At 30.7% G+C, this 8,387-nt stretch overlaps 1 protein-coding gene across 1 annotated transcript in view; it reads left to right on the forward strand.

Annotated features, from left to right (window-relative positions):
• Positions 1 to 8,387, forward strand: part of LOC108690199 (TOX high mobility group box family member 4-like) — a 265,219-nt gene that overhangs the window by 255,816 nt on the left and 1,016 nt on the right. The window lies entirely within an intron of this gene.

Raw genomic sequence — 8,387 nt, forward strand, 5'->3', positions numbered from 1 at the left:
TTTACAATGTTATGTGAAAGGAATCAAAGCATACCTCAACTGTGGTGTCGAGAGTACATAGTATTGATAATTAACAAAACTTGAATGAAAGCATTAAAGTTAAGTGAAAAATTAAAATCAAAAGAATTAAAGTTCATTTTAGTAAATGACAACCTAATTTGTTAAATACTTAGTACTTATTATGACGCGTTATGACTCAAGCACATCAAAAAATGAAATGGTCAAATGCTTATTTACATCATGCATGTTTGATTTGCCGTCTCTCGACTACGAATGCAGAGGCAATACAATGTCTAATGATCGCGACATATTTAATAATGTTGTTGGCGAAATGTTTTGACAAGCTGTTATAAATAGTTCGCGCTATCAACATCGAGATTATCGATCTTTCGCGATATAATATCCTGTTAAACTATAATTTTTGTTGAATTAACAGATTTACGTTCTCTAATAATTCTGGCAACTTTTGTTCCAGAAACTCGTTGTAAACCATAACGGTACTATTGAAGGAATGAGAACCGATGATTTATCCAATACACTATCAATACACTTACAATATCACATCAAACATTCATTGATCATGGGTATGGTATAGTACCAATGAGGATTTCTTTCTGATCAATAAAAATGTGAATTATATCGATTTACATAGCCTATGTTAGTAAAAAGTTACCTCATTAGAAAACAACACATATGAGAAAACGTTACCATCCCGCCGCATTTTGCGTTGAGCAATTACAGAATCTGTTTTTGAAATCGTTTGATGTTAGTGCTTGCACCAAATTAATGAAAGGTGAAACTTATCTTTTCAATATTCGCGAAACAGTTAATCATAGAATATCGTATACGATATAATTCTGCGAATATTTATTGCAGGCTCTATATCAACAGTACCTAAAATTATGCTCGGTAATTTCATACTGGTGTACGAATTCTATGAATTAGACTTTATCAATCTTATTATGCAATTTCTAATTACTGTTATTTGAACGACGTCTATTAGGATAATTGCGATTCAAACGCGCGCCGATCTTAATATTTTTATAACATTTGCCTAAAATTAATGATGTATTCACTATTTCAGTTGATATAATCTGCCTTTGTAAAAGTAAAATGAACGAAAATAGACATCGATAAATGAAACAAAAATCAAATTCAGAAAACACAGAAGAAATGCTTTCTAATTGCAATATCTCCAGACACTTTCGTGCACACAGCGATACAAGTTGCGTTCCACTTGTTGTAATCATCGACACAACTGTACACATCCGTACTCATAATCAGTTCGAGGATTATTAGTTGGCTGTGTAAGCTGTTGTTTTCAGGTAAATACAATAAGTATCTCAAGAAAAAGTCGATTCTAGGAAACACAGAAAAAATAGTCAAGGATGTAAACAATGACTACGTCATTTACACCGATACATTATAACTTCAGTAAATCAAACCATATAAACTGTATCTAATGTAGTAACTGTATCTAATGTAGGCTATACGAATACAATACACATTATTGGTTAGGTCCCTAACACCGATAAGTTGAAAACGCGAATTACAACGGCCTGTCAAAACATTTCGCCAAAACCTTATCAAATGTGTCACGATTATTTAAATATTGTATTGCCTCTGCATTCGTAGTCAGGACGTGATCATTCGTAACAGCAGTTCGAACATGCACAAGGGCGATTATTGTAAATAAGCATTTGATCATTTTATTTTCGATGTTTTTGAGTCATAACGCGTTGAGCTCGTAATGAATATATTATAATTACCTTTTATTATTAAAATGAATGAATCTTCATTTATAATCTTAATGCTTTCCAAGGTCGAACCTAATAGTTAATTAAAATATGTTACCTTCGACCATAACATCATAAAATAGAATTTCGATATCTTGTATAATCTCAGAAAAATTTGAGTGCATTGATTAAAATGAGGCACTCTATACATATACTCTTTGTTTGGAACTCGCTCGCATTATTTTGAGTAATTCGAATTCCAAGAAAAATAAAAGAAGCTACATAGATTCGAAAGTCAGTTGTTTCCGAGTTATAGCTACTTTTATGTTTTAAAAATCGTTATTTTAAAAATTATCGCGTTTCGCGGGATTTCTCCCCGTATCCAGATCCATTCTTGGAATGCCAACGTTTCGTGAATCTTGCAGTCCACTTCATCAGGGTGAAGAGCAATCTATTGATACTTCCTAGATGTTCTTGTCTCTAAGAAATCTGACAGTACCTTAGGCCATCAAGTGTAGAGAAAATCAACACATACAGATAGATACTACATATCGAATCGTACCACTACCTAGCATAAAATTAGCAATCAACTCACTTGTGTATAGAGCTTTCACTTGTATATACAGCTTTGTTTCTAACAAAGAACATCTACAGACAGAACTCAACCACCTAAAACTAGTCTTACAGAAAAACAGATACGGCACAAAAGACATAACCAAAATAATCAGTAATATGAAAACACTACAACGGTCCCTGGTACACAATCAGACGGAAGGATCCTATCCATTCTCATAATAAAGGAATAACAGATCGGATTTGCAGGATGTTAAACAAACACAATATCCGAATTATCTTCGAACTATCCAAAAAGAATAGGACAAATCTTAAGAAATCTTAAAGATCAAAGACTTCTACTCCGCAGAAGTATACAAAATATCTTATTCCTGCGGGCATATACATTGGAGAAACCGGGAGAATAGTCAATCTATGGATAAAAGAACACCAACATAATGTCAGACTAAAACTACGCAGTTGCATTAGAACACAATATTAAAACAGGACATCAAATGTTTGAAAAACTGATCACAATAGCTACAACATTACATTATACTTTTCAGAAGAAAGTATGAAAAGCCATAGAGATACAAAAACACCCTAACGGTCTGAATAGAGATAATGGCTACAATATAAATAAAATATGGAAGACCATTTTCCCGATCATTGAAGATCGACCGATTTTTTCCTCTCTCCCCCCCCCGTCCTCCCCTCCCCATAATTCTCTTCTTCTTCGCCCCTTCCCCCATCACCACTCCAATAAATAGCGTAATATAAAGGAAACGATTCGGAAGAACAACTCAATATCAGGCTGCTTCTCGTCCTAAAAAGACTGTAAGATTCACGAAATGTTGGTATTCCAAAAATGGATATTATATATAGTTATTTGTTGTTTATAATCATAATATTGCGATTATTATATCATCACACTCTTGAATTCATGTATATATATACAGAGCTCATACGCGAACATTATCGGTAAATAGTGATGTGAAGACAGTAAGCATTTAAATATATTCTATTCTCCGATTTCGAGACGCTTCTTGAATAGGTTTTTTCTTTATAACTTGACACACATGTAAAATAAATATAATTTAATGTTATTATATATTTTAATGTTATACTCAATTTCTAATTTTCGATCTAAATGGCTGCAGCAAATCTAAAAACGTTAATAAACATCCTTATTTAAAATCATAACTGTAAATCTAATAATAAATAATAATGACCTGCGGAGATAATGTGTATGAGGGAAGCTCTCAAATGAAGGAAGAAAATGCAAACGATTTCGAGAGGATAAAAACTTGGCATTCGATCAACTCTTCCCACAAAAAAAAGTCCTGTAAATTCAGAACGTTGAGTAAACTATATTTTTTCGAATATCGCGAGTCTGAATCAATTTCAACACTTTCTTCTTGCTCACATTCGTATGTCACGATCATTAACTAGCCAAAATAATAATCTTAATTTATTTCATAGCTTTTTAACAGTGAATTTTGGATTATTCGGGTATTACCCAGGATGCACTACATGGAAGTATAGTCCGCTTGATATCTCTTAAAAATTTTTTTATTACTTTCTTTGCACCAATAAATTCATTATTCTATCCATAAAAGTATTAAGGATATTACAAAAAAATTAATAATTTACAAGATGTTTAATATTTTGTCAAAATATATCAGTATAAATTATAAAATATCTCTCATATACTATTGAGTTTTCAATAGTTTTATATTAATACATTTTATTTATGTGCGAAATAATCAGAAGAATCATATTATATTATAAAAAATTATAATTCTGTTTCAAAAAGTGGCGATATCGTTTATATAACCTTAAATTTTTTTTTTTCGAAAATTAATTTTATCATTATCTGTGTTCCTTCAGACCGTATAACTTTTTAAGAATTTTCTTTCATATTTTTCGAAATATTTGATCCATTTAAAGTCGATCGAAAAAATTTTTGGTAAATTTCCATTTTAGGTGATACTTCACCGATTTCAATGTCCTTTAGATATGTTGTAGGGGAGAGTGAATGATTTCCTACCAGAATTAAGTGGAGAATGGCATTGGTTTAGAAGACATAATAAATTAAAGTTTCATAATAAAATCATAGCATACTTTCCACGCAAAGCGATTTTTACTCTACCTCCTTCTCCTGCTTCGAGGCTTCCGCGCGAAGCGATTTCCATCTCTCCCTTTGGCAGGGGGGAAGTGAAGTGGGAGTCGCAAATGTTATTCTCTATATATTATAGAATTTTTATTTACTATATCTCAAATCAATGTTCCCCATTTAATTCTTATGGAGAATCACTCAGGACATTCTTCCCTACAACATATCTAAAGGATATTGAAATTAGATGAGGTGTCACCTAAAACGGATATTTACCAAATTTTTTTAAATTAAAAAAAATTAAAGTTATTTTGAATTTTTTAAATAGTATCATACAATTTTTCCATGATACTGTAGGTTTTCAAAACGAATTCAAGCAACGCACTATCGAGAGTGTCATATTTGATATTTTATTAATTTTCTACATATAAAGTATTATAAAAACATAATATACATATATCATAATATCCATTAATAATAAAAAACTGTTATTTATGTGAATAAATTTTATTAATTTTTTTTAACATTAGATAATCAATTTCATTGATTTTTATTTATGTTTGAATCAAATTGCTTGCCTCCTTCTGCAACACAATGTTCTACTCTTTTTAACAATTATACTTTCCATTTAGTCACACATAAATCGATATAAATCATTATTTTATCTTTCTTGATGTTCAAAGAGTCAAACGAAAATAGGAAAAGATACTTGCATCGATTTGTGTCATCAAATAGAAAACACTCTATGCATAGCAGTTATTATGCTATTTTGATCCAAAGTTACACAATCTGTAATTATTTTTTCTCGGAAATCTTAAATATTATTTCAATATAAAAAATATAAAGGATACAAAAAAGTGTTTAATATAACAAAAAATTTCAAATGTTTCCGATAAGAAAAAATTTCACCGAAGATAAATTCGGAAAATTTAACGGTCATTGGATCGATCCATATATACTTATAACACGATTTTCAATGTTATCTTGAAGATATTTTTTAACTATTGGTGTATTATAGACTAGAAAAGATCCTACATACATTTCTAGTCAGAACTATAAGTATTACTATTACAAATAATTTTGCATATTGAAATCAATAAAATTAATAAAATGTCAATGAAAGTGACATTCTCAATAATGCATTGAATTCGTCTTGAAAACTCCTACAATATTATTAAAAAAATTGTAGGATATATATAATACTATAGGATATTTAAAAAATTATAGGATATATGCTATGTAAAAATTCAAGAATCTTAATTCTTTATTAAAAATTTTTTTTAATTCTCTATAAAGTTTTCGAACCTATTTCATATTTATTTTATCGGAAATGTTTTATTATTGCACGAATTATCGAAATCAAATGACTAACTTAAACAAACATATTTGATGCTTGTTGTAATTAATCAGCCCCATTTTTATCACCAACTTTTCGACATGTATTATCTGGAAAGCTTCTCTATCCATACTTAGCATTATCCAGAATCAATGGTATGGACGTGTCGAGTTTCTGATCCCAGCCTGAAGTGTATAGTGCTCAGCGTTACGCGTGCGAATGGTGGCTCGACCATTACGACTTGAGAAGTGAGGGAAATAGTAGGTGTCACTACACATTCAGGCCGATTTCTGAACGTTACGCATTGTATACATATATACAGGATACCCCATTTAACATCGAAATATTTTGAAAATTATAAAAAATACGGGAAATGTTTCAAAAAATTGTAGGATTTAAAAAGATTTATTTATTGATTATACCATTTGATATTAGATAGTGTTGCCAAGATCAGGATAAGATCACTTTGAATTTTTTAAATAGAACTTCCTAGATTTTATTGCATATTATTATAGCTCTTTTTGAGATCTTTCCAAAACACAAGTTTGATTCACTTGGGTCAGCCGTTTTGAAGTTATCGAGATTTTGGTAAGATATCTAGCCAATGAAGATCAGTAATTGATCTAACTAATGAAAATCGAGCGAGCGGATAAAATCCGTCCAACTAAGGTAAGATCAAAAAATGATCCAATTAATGAAAGCAAGATCGAGGCATGATCCGATCAATTAACACAAGATCGAAAGATGATCCAGCCAATGAAAGCAAGATCGGAAGATTAAGGAATGTTGTCTAATTGTCATCACTATTTGAATTAAGTGTTCAAAGTGTGCACCGTTATTTTCCAAGCACAAAATCATTCTGCGTCTAAAATTTTGTAGGACTCATTTGAATATTTGCAGCATTATCGCTTGACAGGCTCTTCTAGCTCTTTCCATTATATTTAATCTCGTGGTTGGTATTTCCTGATATACAACATCTTTCACATATCCTTATATAATAAGCAAGAAGATGTAGTGATTCAAGATCCGGTGATCTTGAAGGTTACTGATTCTCTCAAAGCTATCCAATGATTTGAATATTGCTCATCTAAGAAAATTCAAACATCTCGAGAATAATGTGCTGTAGCATCCTGTTAAAACCAAAATCTTTAGAGACAATGGAATATTCTGAAGATATCTTATTAAATAATTTTGAAGAAAGTCTAAGTAAATTGGACAATTAATTATACGTTTAAAAAATGCGATCGAACAATTTGACCATGTCAATTCAAAGAGATTCCAATGATGCTGATTGACCACTTCGGTACCAGTGAGGATTTATTGGTGACTAATAATGACTATTGTGTCTATTGAGAATGCCAATGTTATGTAGCTTTGTAATTGAAACAGACATTTCAAAAAAAATTTGGATTCTGCTTCAATGCATCGAATGCCCATCTACAAAATTGAATTCTCAGTTTGCAATAATCTTCGTTTAATTCTTATTTTACATTGATGTGATATGGTATTGTACGAATTGTAACATTTAATGAGTCGAGGGATTCCTAATTCATATTCTATTTGTCGAGTATTGACGTGTGGATTGAAATAAACTATGCGAAGAATTTTAGGATCATTATTGTTTAGAACCCTGTTTCTCTCTATCTCTGGCGAGTAATGTATTTCTGCTAGCTCTTTTTTCAATATTTATCACTTGCTTAATACTCGGATGATGATGATTAATATATAACTCAGCATAACAACAGAAAAAACGTCTGTAATCCTGTTGCATTAGTTAGCCAAGAGTTAACAGGATACTCACTACTCATTTGCTGTATAATTCGCCATTCTTTAAGTACAAAGAAAGCAGAATCTGAGTTCGTTGAAACAAAACTAATAAAAAACTTAAAAAACCTTTTCACTGCAGTTACCTAGCAATAATTGACAATTGATGCTAAAAAACCTTGTTTTTGGGGGACTATATATTTTATTGTATGTAGAACTATACATACATATATGTACATAGAATTCTAAGAATTTTTATTTTGTGTGATACGAATAAAGTTCATCATTTTTTTAAATTTCTGATAATGAGACATGCGGCACATAATAAAATACTTTATATCTTGCAAAATTATATGATCTAATTTAGATTGAAAGAGAAGTTGTAATAGAGACATGCAGAAAGCTCGCCTGCTTACACAATTTTCTAAAACAATTCGACAAATGCGTTATAGCGACGAAATTCCATGTATAGCGATATTTGTCGCTGACAATACACAGCGTGCAATGGTGGCAATTGAAACTTTGTGATTGTTAAAGGCGACAGGAGCTTATACCGAGCAGACATAATAAATCTCGATATCTTCAATACAGTTGACCCAAAGCGAATTAAATTATATTTTAGAAAAGTCTTAGGAAGAGCTAATAATATGCTATAATAACAAAATCTAGAAAGTTGTATTTAAAAAATTCAAAGATTGATCTCGTCCTAATTTTGGCAACGTCATCCAATGTCAAACAGATATGATCAGTAAATAGACCTTTTTAAACCCTACGACTTTTGTCTGAAACATTTTTTTGTATCTTTTATAATTTTTTAAATATTTTGGTGAGATATTTCAATGTTAATATGAGACTTGTATATATGTATATATATATATATATA

Source organism: Atta colombica, unplaced genomic scaffold (assembly GCF_001594045.1).
Source record: "Atta colombica isolate Treedump-2 unplaced genomic scaffold, Acol1.0 scaffold3, whole genome shotgun sequence".
NCBI classification, from domain to species: Eukaryota; Metazoa; Arthropoda; class Insecta; order Hymenoptera; family Formicidae; genus Atta; species Atta colombica.